This window comes from Parambassis ranga, chromosome 8, assembly GCF_900634625.1.
Source record: "Parambassis ranga chromosome 8, fParRan2.1, whole genome shotgun sequence".
NCBI lineage: Eukaryota > Metazoa > Chordata > Actinopteri > Ambassidae > Parambassis > Parambassis ranga.
Window position 1 is genome coordinate 12,263,341 of NC_041029.1, and position 12,136 is coordinate 12,275,476.

The following is a 12,136-nucleotide window of genomic DNA, read 5'->3' on the forward strand; positions in this document are numbered from 1 at the left end:
CGTACCTCAGTGGTGCAAATGTTGTTTTTTGGAGCATACAGTTAAATGTGTGTTTTCTGCACTGAAAGAGGGAGCGTTTGCAAATTCATATGCAAACTTTATTGGGCTTCACAGTGTGTATGTGTGTAGTAACATAAATCAGCTGCAGTCTACTAAATTTTCCTCCGTGGGTGGATTTGTGTATCTGATAGAGTAGCAATTCTGACAAGCTATTGGAACTAAAGGCGGCCCCTCAGTTTTAGTTGTTTGTCATCTCTTCCGTTTCTTCCTCCTACTCTCCCCATCCTCAAGAGCTGCTTTACCTTCCACGTCGTTCAAAAAAAAAAAAAAAAAAAAAAAAAACGCATCTCGCCTGTAATTTACATTTCCATATGCTGCCAGTGGCGCCAGGGAGAGTGGATAATTGGGTTGAAAGTGGTGATGGTGAGAGCAGGATAGAAAGAGATACAGAGAAGGCCAACTGAAAAAAAAACAAGCCATTACAGGATGCCCCCCCCACCCTTCACTCGTCATTTTGCCATGCTGCTCTTAACCACTTGTGCAGCTGAAAAGATTTACCTTGGTCTCCCATTCTCTCTCGCTCTCTCTCTCTCTAGGCTCACCTCCCCCAGAGCCTCGCTCCCACCCTGCTTCTGCCTCATCCATATTCATCCTGCATCTCTCCCTCTATCTCCCCCTCTCTCTCTCTCTTTCCCTCTTTCTCTCTCTGGCTCTCTCTCTCTTTCACTGTGTCACCCACAGCATGGCGTTAATACACCAATTAGTACTAAGAGCAGATAATGGACTATGTCATATTGCAAAAAGGAAAGAGAGACACATAGACAGAACAAGTGAAAAGGAGAAAAAGAGAGTAAGAATAGGAGAGAGAGATAGGTGTGTGTGTGTGTGTGTGTGTGTGTGGATGCATTCTCTGAAAATGTCGAAATGCAGCATTTACTGTTAACATCCCAATGGAAAGCGAGTGATAGGTAGAGCACTCTGGTGGTCACAGGTTGCTATATAAAAGCAGAAGTGTTACACCAACGCGTTGCTGGCTCCAAATCCTAACTGTCTGTTTAGCTTTGTTGGACTCTCAAACCCTTTTCATTGGTTTCCTCCCCTTTGGAAATGCCACACAGTTTTCCTTTGTGCTCACACTGTATCTACGCCTACAGGCCTTCTTCTACTCCACTACACTGTACATACAGGACATGCACGAAAGGCTAGAAAGACTTCCTCCTGTAATGGCGGCTCTCTTATATTTATGTTTTTACTTCAAACAACAGGATGCTGGTGCAGGGTTTAATATCTCCATTCATCGTAAATAATAATCTTATTTACACCGCTGATTATTTTTTTTCATACAGCAGATTACAAAATGTAATATGCTTTCATAACAAGTCTCGCAAAAAAATTTGGTTTTCGGTAAACTAGATAATTTGTCAATCAGTGTGAAACAAGGAGCTGTATAACTGTGAAAATAGGAGCTATTTGCAAATAGGGTAAGGTGTTATGTAAATAACGATGCCGCATAAACATGAGCTCTGACTAGGAAAAATTGGCATTAATCAAACATGAGCTAGAACAAATTAAAATATGCCAGCTGTACGAGTCCATTTTCTCCTCCCTTTCAGAGGAAAACAAGAAATATTCAGGCAAACAGGCCCACTGATGCTTTGTTGATAAAGTCTGTCTTATCATGCGAGACATCGCTACATTGAGAATATAAATGCACCACAAATGAACAAAAAGAATGATTATTAACAATGATGGAGATTTTCCGAGTCGCGGTTGAGCCTGAATATGAATATATTCAGGGCTAAAACATCTCCACACAAAACCACTACAATGCTACACAGCGACAGGTTCTTATCTGCTCTGTTCTTTCTTATTTTATTTTTTTTTCATGTCCTTTGTGTATTTTAACCACTGCATTTATCAACACCTATCTGGATCATTTTATTTGGGGCAAAAAGCGGGAAAGTAATTACTCTGTGGTGTCTAAAAACTGAAGTCTATTTTTGAGTATAGCAGGACTTTTGATTCTTATCTGCTCCAAAAAACGTACTGGTTTCCTGTGCACCTGTTTGTGTGTAATCGTTTTTCATTTTTGGCAAGTCAGAGATGGTAATGATATTTGACTACAGAGATTTTTTTTGTAATACAGACTACAGTGAATTTTACACCAGAAACAATTTGATTTCCTGCTAATTCTCAGAGCAGGGTGGAATTTATTACAATAAACAGCTCACTGTATGAAGAACTTTTATTGTAGTGTATTGGTATCAAGCTTCACACCAGCATCTACAAGCATTTATACAGAAATTCTTGTAGGTTTGCTTCAAGCTGCACTGTTTGTAAGGACAAGGTCACCAAGCCAATCAGCACTTAATCATTTGTAGTCACTTGTGTTGTTGCTTAGAGACTGGGGTGCGACGGACACCTGCTTCGACTTTGCATCTTTAAATCTGTCCACATTAGGCTCTCAGTGGTCCAGCCTGTGCAGCAGGTAATGAGCCTACAGTCCAATTACCCACACTGCACTGTGACTTTGAACGCATAACGTGATCTTAAAAAACTAAATATTACTGTGTGAGGCCACCACAGTGCATACATTGCTCTGTATTGACACAATGAGTCAGGCGGCCCGTGAAGGTCAATTCAGTAGATTTTAAGAGTAGGTACTGTGTGACACAGGAGGGCCTATTCACTGGAACCTGATTTTAGCTGCCATAATAGAAACTGACAAAAACATTTTCATAGGAAAGAGAGATTATTGCATGTGATGTGGAAGTTATATAATTTCAATGCTCACCCTGCATTCACCTGGAGACAAAAGACTTATCACTGTAGAGATGATCTGAAACACGTGAACCTAACGGTATTTTGAATTCTGTGTTCATCCTGGACTTGGGCCCAAATGAGGAACATGCAGTACTTTAATATCTGTGGGCATAAGGTAACAGTAGGTTGAATCTTCATTCTGAATACAAATGTGTCAGTCACACTATCCGTACAAAGCATCCTCTTAAACAAACAACATGTTTAAGTCAGTATTCCCATTGTGAAACTATTTTGCCAAATGGCCAGGATGACACATCAACCTGTCATTAAAACTACATAGTACACTACTTAGCTTTAGTTATTTAACTGCCTGGTTAGGTTTACAAATGAAATATTTGGATTAACACACAATTTAACATTGTGGCCAACATGGCCAGCCACTATAGTCTGGAATTAGTGTGGTCTCTGTGGGTTTGAGTTGGGGACAGTACTGACAGACACAGAATAAATGCTTCTGGATAAATTTAGATAGACATGCAACCAATCAGAGAAAAGAAGCATGTGATGTAATGACGGTGACAACCAGACTATCAACAAAGGATCTAAAATGGCGTGCAGTAGAGTATGTATGTTTGTAATGATGTTATTACTTTTGCTATAAAATAAATCTGAAGTGTTATTTGCAAATATTTTTGGAGGAGGCAAGCAGCAAGTCATCACATAAACCCCGCCTCATTTTAGTTAAATGCTAACGATTGGTGCAGTAGGGTTCGTATTGAGTGGGACTGGCTTTGAAGGGGAGGGATACAAACCCATTTCACTGACTGATTTTTTTGCAAAGTGGGTGTGGCTGGCCAGTCTAAATTTAACAGATTTCACCTGGTAAACTTGCTCCACCTCTGTCCACTTGTTTTTAATACCCTGGTGACAATACACAAGACAATTGAGTTTCACCTTATTGATGCAATCAGTGGTGGCAACCAGTTACACACACAGGGGTCGTTTCAGTGGCCTGGAGTATTGACCTGGTTCCCTGATGATACATGTATGATGATTACCACTCTTACCAGACCAAGTCAGTTGTGACAGTAGAAAATCTTAGTGAAATGTTTTGTTAATTCATTCAGCCTGATGGTATTACTGTAAAGACAATATGCTTATACAAGTAAAAGCAGTAAAAGCTATATGTGTACCTGGCAGCTTGGCATGTAGAACTGTTCCTGATTCATTACATTTATGCCTTTTCTCTACATAAACCAGGCTACAGAGGCAAATTATACTATCAAATGCTGTCACTTAGTGGATAATTGATTTGACAGTGACTTTGTGCAGTAACACTGAAGACACTGTGTTTATTTATATATGTGTGAGAAAACTATTGCATGCTTGTATTTCAGGAGACTGAGAAAACTTCCTGTCCAAGGCTCATCTCCAAACTGTTGCTGTGACTCCCTGACTTGTTATTGAGCTGCAGACTTTCTAAATCAGCTTCCACTGAAGTATTTAAAGTTTGTGCACTTTTATTTCACCTGGATGACTTTTCACTCCTACCTGTGAATGTGCAGGAGTGCATGTGATGCAGCACTGCAGCATGTTTTTCCAGCAACCATTATGGAAATTGTTGTTTCTTTGATATGAATTAGAAACGTATTCATGTGCTGCAAAAAATATTGATATATTTAATTTGCACATCAGTACAGACACATTATTATTATGGCAGAGTGAAATCTTCAGCACTCACACTGTCTCCACTATGACTCTTCTGCTGATTGCTTGTTGGCCATTTCTAATGAAAGGAGTTAGACATATTAAGAACACACATGGAAATGATGACATGATGTGAATGACTGTATGAACTTGTCGATTAGCAGGTTATGCTGCTTCTTTTCATGCTGGGGGCTTGTGGAGAATCACAGCAGCACAGTGAACCTGCTCCTCATTTTGCAGGGCAATGGATGAGCATTTCATGGACCTCTGCTTCTTCCTGAACCCCACCTTTGGAAACCACGTGGGTTAGGCAGTTGAGAAAAGGTGCCTGTACCAAGAAAGCAATTTCACTTATGGGCGGGCTGTACTGGTACACGTTTATGATTTAGGTCAGGTTTGGTTATAAAATAAAAAATAAAGAAATAAAGAAGGAGAGAAACAGGCCCTTAAAACTAAACGCTGCATGTAAAAGGCGCTGAGGGTGCGCTGGTGTGCCTGATGCAGAGCTGCAGAGGTTGAAATCACCGTGCGGACCGTCCTGAAGAGAGTGCGCGCAGCCTGCCGACAAAGAGGGAAACTAGAGACGGAGGGGTCCGTTCGGTGCGTCAGGACGCACAAGATAACCGCATTTAGCCCGTGCAGACTAAATCCAACGGGTGATTTCAAACCGTAAAGCTGCGTGGAGGTGAAGAGACTGCAGTTTGGGGAACACATCAGACATTGAAGGGTCTAATTTGTCTGACGTTTTGCGGCGGTGGCACATTTGCTGAGAGATGATCAGCGTCTAACCAGCGAGGGACGGACGGACACTATTACTACTTCAATGTTCTTAATGTTCCACCATAGTTCCGTGTCAGCCTGTGCGTTCTAGCCTGGCACCTCGTATGTTGTTATTTTGTCAAAGCTGGACAATGTCGTCCATGTTATTTATTTTGATGCCCACACGGGCGCATTTTCGTGAGAATCTGCTGTGTCCGTGAGGATTTCCCTCACTGCCTTTATCTTATTTTAAGTCGGGGGGATTTTTTCCCCTCTCCCGTTTTTTTTAATTTTTTTTTCGTCGGTTTGACTTTAAGATAACGCGGCTATTAATTTTTAATTCTTATGCATCCGCACGAAGACGGCACCAGAGAGGAGAAAACAGTGATAACCAGAGAGGGGGAGAGAAGGAGAAGGAGGCAAGTGAGGGGAGAATGAATGAGACACTCTGAGCAATCGAGGAGAAGAAAATTGGAGGAATCAAGGTAGGACCCACGCACAGTTTACATTTTTATGTCTCTTTTTTTAGTAGACTACGTGTGATGAAGCAGTAATTGCGTGTAATGTGCATCAAAACGGACTGCCCGTATCAGGCTGCGTGAGGTGTTCATGTGTGTAATCTCCGGTTTATTTATTTATATTTCTTGCTTTGGCAGATGCGGAGTTCATGTTTACAGTGCGTCAACAGCCTTATATTTAAAAATGCGTGCTGCATGTTGTGAGTGAGTTGTGTGAATGGGACTGTGGCCCTGTGTGCGTTGCACCTTTGCCTGCACACACTTTGGAGATTTGAGGAAAATTTGAATTCAGTGTGTGAGCTTTGGAAGGTTGTCTTATGTGTGACTGGAGGATTTTCACTTGACAGTGACAAACCTGAGGCGGATGATGAGGGTTATAGCCCACAGAGTGTTTATCATCCTCTGGATAAGAAAAAGTACACCCTGGGATATATGGATTTTAGTAAGCACCCCTGCCTTTTCTCTGTTTCTTATCTGACTCCATTCAACGAGAGAAAGGAATTAAGTAGCTCATTGAGGAATAAATGCATTAGAGTGGAGTATACACCCTCAAAGTGAACTCCACCATTAGTCCTGTTGTATAAGCTAGCAGCTCTCAGAGAGCCCTAAGTATCCTTTCAGAAAATTCTCCAAATTTAACTTCCCAATTAGAAGATGTATTTTCACATCTGTATGACTTTCCTACAGTCTGACACCATGCCAGCAAAATATCCTCAAATTTAATCAAATGTCACTCTGTTATATTTAGGGGTTCATATCACGAAGACTGAGGCGCCATTACTATGCTGAACTAATTCCCAATTTAATAACAAATCGTCTAATAAAAAGGCATGAACGACCTATATTGTAGTCATGGTGGCTGAAATTAAACCTTTTCTCTTTGTGTGTTTTTATGATAAAATTGAACCCGAGGAGGCGAAGGAAGACAGAGGCTGAAAACTGTTATTTTCAGCTTTGTAAGCCTTTTCCTCTTTTCACCAGGGTGCATTGTGTTTGTCCTGCCAATTCTTGGGGAAAAAAATTGGCATGTCTACTATTCTGAAGGGGGCTGAATGAAATTCAAATTCTTCAGGTGGTAAAACAGCAATATTGCAACTGTCTGATTGCGTTATCTGGGCATTCAAGAAGCCAGACTTTGGAATTGGTTTACTGCCAAACACACTCCCCGGGAAGACAGAAGGATTTATTTCCCCCTTGTCTGCATGTCACATCACCATCAGAAAAATTATTCTCTGCTTTCAATGTTTGAATAATAGTCATATATTAGCATGGCATTAATGATCGTCAGACATTTTAATAAGTCACTAATCATAATTAGATTTATTTCAGACTGGGTTTTCAGAGGCTGTGCAGCTGTGTGATGGCCAAAGTAGTTGCAAAAGAAAGACAGTGTGTGCACAAAAAGAAGATGTATTCAGTGCATGTTAAGACAGTGTGTGCACACACACATCCTCTTTTCATCGCTAAGTTCCCAAAGTGAGGACATTTCCTTTGCATTTTTTGTTACGCCCTTATATGTACACGTATGTGCCCCCTGCAGCTCTTTGGCAAGGCTGACTAAATGAATAGAAAATAAGCAAAGAGATAAAATCCTGATATGAATTTCAGAGAATGACCTATGATGTTTCACTCAGGGCTGTAAAATGTTTTACATCAGCGGCTGGATCAAAGAATAATTCTACATTAACACAATAAAAAAAGCCTTTGTTATCATCATAAATGTGTTTCTTTATTTTCTCACCATCACTGTGAAGAGATGTATCCCTAACATTTGAAGGGCATCCTTTTCACGCATAGAGTGGTGTGAAATGAAAATGATTGTGGCTTTTTATTAACAGCATAACAGAAGAATATTCTTACCGAATCCACGATTCAATTAGAGTTTTCATTTAATATTAATAAAAATGTTTTGTTCCTCATCTCAGCGGGCAAACACTGTTACCTTTATCAGCCTTGTTTCATCAAAAAAATATAAACGAGGGCTTTGATTCAACAATTAATTAAAACCGGCAGCCAAAAATGTAGAAAATGTTCTGTCAACGACACAAAAATTCTTTTTTATACAGTAAAAGCGCCTATTTGTACCTGCATTAGTGTTGATGTAATACCCACACTTTACTGTATACATATAAAGTTCAGCCTCCAGGATGGAACATACACAGAGAACAGAGGGCTCCCACAGTATTATCCTGATGATAATCTTGTAGTTGCCTTTTGATGATGAAAGGTTCCCAGATATGATATCCGATTAAAACTGCAAGCCAGAGACTGCACGCAGGTCTCTCAGTGCTCGCATGGGCTGCACAAGAGGGGAATTTATTTTGAATTATCATGGTCCATATAGATTTATATGAGATTATTTGGAATTGCAATAACAGGAAAAAGTGTATTTAGATTTTTTTCATAACCTCTTGCTGCATAGAATAGAAGTCATTCAGATGTCTGTCATAACATCATGATTAGAGCTCTCTGTTCCATCTCATTAGGGTGGAGGGATCCAGTGATGGATGTTTCACTGATGCCTATTTTTATAGTGTCTCAGGAGGTGCTGTGTACCTGTGCAGTCCTTGTACACGCATGGCCAAAGATGCCCTTTTTTGTTAAGTCAGATTGCAATGTTTCTGTCGGGGCAGTTTTTTTTTTCTCTGGACTGACCTAGAAGCTGTTTATTGTTGCAGTGCCAGGTAGCTTTTTTTTGTCTGTACTCCTTCCTTTTGTAGGCAGCACTGTTTACCTGGCAGTGGCAGCTCTGTGGTTGTCACCAGCCTGATAAGACTTGTCCTGACAGGAAAGCCATTATGATTATAATGACAGTTATTGTGGTTCAGTGTTTTACCACCGCCAACAAAACACACTGGAAATGGTTTTTAACAGCTGTTGTTGGACTAATTATTGCAATCAAAAATACCCTATTATGTTTTCTAAGGCTATTTGTAATGTGTTGGCTGTTTTTTTCCCCTTAAATGCTAGATTATATTTTTTGGAGCGTAAACATGCAATAATGGTTTGGAAAGAAGGGGGACAAGGAGAGGGAAAGGAAATAGAGGATGAAGATAAGGACTGGGAGGAGAGGTGCATATGGGGAACAAGCAGAATGTTGTGATGGCAATGCTCGTCCATTTTAAAGCTCGTGGCCTTCGTTCTCTGTGCAGCAGCCTCAGTATTGGCCCTGTGGTCTCTGTTACATCTAGAAGGTCTGGAGGTGTGTGGGTTTTGAGGAGCCAATCTTACAGGAACCCCACCACACACTAATTCAATCCAATTGCTGCCTGCCCTGAGCACGTGTAGGCGCCAGCATGGCGAAAATGAACAGGAGCAACAAGAGCGTATGAACAGAAAAAATCAATAAGGACTCTTTTTCATAAATGGAGTGGGTGTTAAATTAGCTGGATTGGCCCATGTAGCAACACATTGGATTGAGTGCCTGGTGTATTTGGGTTGTATCTATCGACTGAGAGACGACTTGGTGTACAGCAGTGAAAAGACTCAGTGATGCTCAATCAATGTGACCAATCAGCCTCACCAGCAGATCATTCAGTTTTACACAGATTTGTCGGGAGGAAAGGGGGCTCTGAACTGGTGTATGAAGTCACTGCGGGATGTTTTTAAGTGTCGGACTAGGATGTTTTTGTTCAATTGACCCTCAATACTCCAAAATGATTCTGATGCATGTAAATACTGCCAAAATGACACAGTTTTCCTGAAAATTTGGAACAACATGCTATTTACATTTATGTAAAATCAAGGAAAACATTATTGTTAATCTTTTTAGGTGTTTATGCCTGTATTACACAGGCATAAAGACAAGCTTTCTTATATCTAGTCAGTGAACAATGACTAAGTGGACTGAGACTGAGATTCAGAGGGTTAATGTTGTTTAAAAGCAACATCAGTTATCAACCTTTTTTTGCTTTGAAGTGTTGATTGCTGGAGGTGTTGCTGTTGTTCCGGCCTGTCATGTTGGATAAATGAAGTGTTTGATTGAGGTATTTGTTCACATGTATTTTGTAGAATTTTAAGGCCCCGTGTTGGAGACACTTTAGGAGCGTAATCTTCCCATGCAGAGAAATTAGTTCTGGCAACAAAAATGAGAAAAGTGCCATGATATCGATATGGTCATTGGTAGTGGCAAATAATAGGTTTAAATAAAACCTCCCGATATGAATCCACTACAGGATAATATATGTGCCTGTGTCGTTGTGTGCATCTGCAAAAAAAGGGTTGCACATAGTTAAAAATTCAATATGATGCATCCCTAATAGCAATGATGCTCTTAATGCTGTAACAAATTACACATGCAGTCTTAGGGAAATAAGTAAATGCTAAAATATGCACAAACGCATGATCAGAAGGGAAAATTAAGTGCTGCGATAGCACAAAAACTGAAATCCCAGAAAGAAGAAATAAAGAGAACGATGAACAGAAAGTCAGCCAGAGCCTCTTAGTTAAACCCCAGTCATCAGGTAATTGGTGCAGGCTTCCACATTCAACCTGTCCATCTGAGGAAGGAGGAGCACATAGATGAAAGGAAACGTGGATCAATTGACCTAATAGCTTGTCCAATCAATCCTTATGTTTTTCTGATAGCTTGATAGAGGGTGCAGGCCGGTGCAGTGTCGGATGAGCCCCTCTAATTGGCTCCACCGAAATGGACGGAGCGGGAGGCTGAGTGGTAGTGGCAGGAGTAGTCGTCAGTCCTCCTCAAACCTGGTGCTCTCATTCTAGCAGCGTCAATACTGACACCTTTATCCTCATTACCTTCAGCTTAGTGCCATGTACAGACCCTTCATCTACTACTGCCTGTTCTTTCACTGGACCTCCATTTGCACCATCCACTTTATTTTTCTGCTGCTAACCACCACACTCACACAGCACTGTCTATCAACAGGCAGTAAAATTAGAAGAGACGTGCATATAAACAGAAGCCTTACAAACTATGTTCACCTGAGACTCACCTGAGTCATTCCACAGAGAACAGCTCTGGTGGGTTCGTATTTGTGTCAGCTGCGCTCCCCTTGGAGAATATGGTGTTGGACTGGTGTGAGCATGTTTGTGTTTGTGCCTCTCCCTGCTCCATGCTGTGAGCTGTGAGTAGAAGCAACACCGAGAAGCAACGCGGGACCCAGAGAAGCTGCTTGTTTTCCTGTCTGCCAAGATGGGAGATGGAGGGAGGCAAGGTAGAGAAAAGACAGGGGAGGAAGGGAGGGAAGGTGGGGGGATGGGTAGGGGGGTGGAGCTCCTAGAGAGAGAGGTGTGAAAGGGCACATATATTCATAAAAAGCTGCAAAAACACCTAGAGCACTGTACATACAGGAGGCAGATGCTGGATAAGACAGAGAGGAGGGGGGTACATCATGATGGAAAAAGTCCATAAACACCTAGAGCAATGAACTTCAAGAGAAGGAGTGAGAGCGCATCCGGGGTGGATTAATTAAGGATTATAATTATGTTGGGACTATGCACATCTCACCTGAGACTACCTTGTGCTGCTTCCCTCCAATCCTCGTGCCCTCTGCTCCTCTGCACATATGGACTCAAACCACAGGAAAATACTACCCACACTTACGGTATCATAGGTTCACCTCTGACTCTGTGCACGAATATAAATGTGTATAACAGCACATTACCCTTTCTGCTGCCATTTATTTAATCAGTCCACTGCAACATCAGTCCTATAATGCTGTACTGATCTGAGCGGTGGGGTTTGTGACCAGATACCGAATAACTGGGTGATAGTATCAAGTCTCCTGTAGTGTTGAAGAGCTTTTAAATCTAAGTTGCAATATAAGTTACAGTGCTCCAAATCTTATCCATCCACATCTATGATGCTAACGTTAGCTTGTTACCCTCACACAGTCTCACTCATTATAAAGGTCGCTCTTTATCACCTGTTTTCAGCATGAAAGCATGACTTTAATAGAACAAATGACACAGGAGGTGTCACCTTGGCAACTGTGACCCAAACAATCTTTTTCTAACCCTAACCAAGTTATCCCACCTAGCTGTGCACCATTGTGCCTTCTGGGTAATGCTACTCATTCAGGGCCATTATGAGTTGGCATGTGCCAGTTGAATGAGACAGAGGAGCAGCTTGTGAATGGCAGCCATAGCCTGAGTGAGACCTGTCAGCATGCTGCTGTCATCATGTCAGCTGTGTAATGTTATTTTAAGCTCAAAGAAAAAAAAGAAAACAGCTGAGTGCAGTTATGCAGTGTGAGTGTTTCGAGGAGCAGGCAGCAGTGTTGGATGTCTAAACAGCATAAACTTGAGTACATCCAGACAGATGTATTAGCAGCTCGGTGCAGAGAGGGACAGTAACGGATTGGCATCTATACTGGCACATGTTCAAGGTTGCAGCATCAGCATCACTACATGGAAAGTGGGAATTC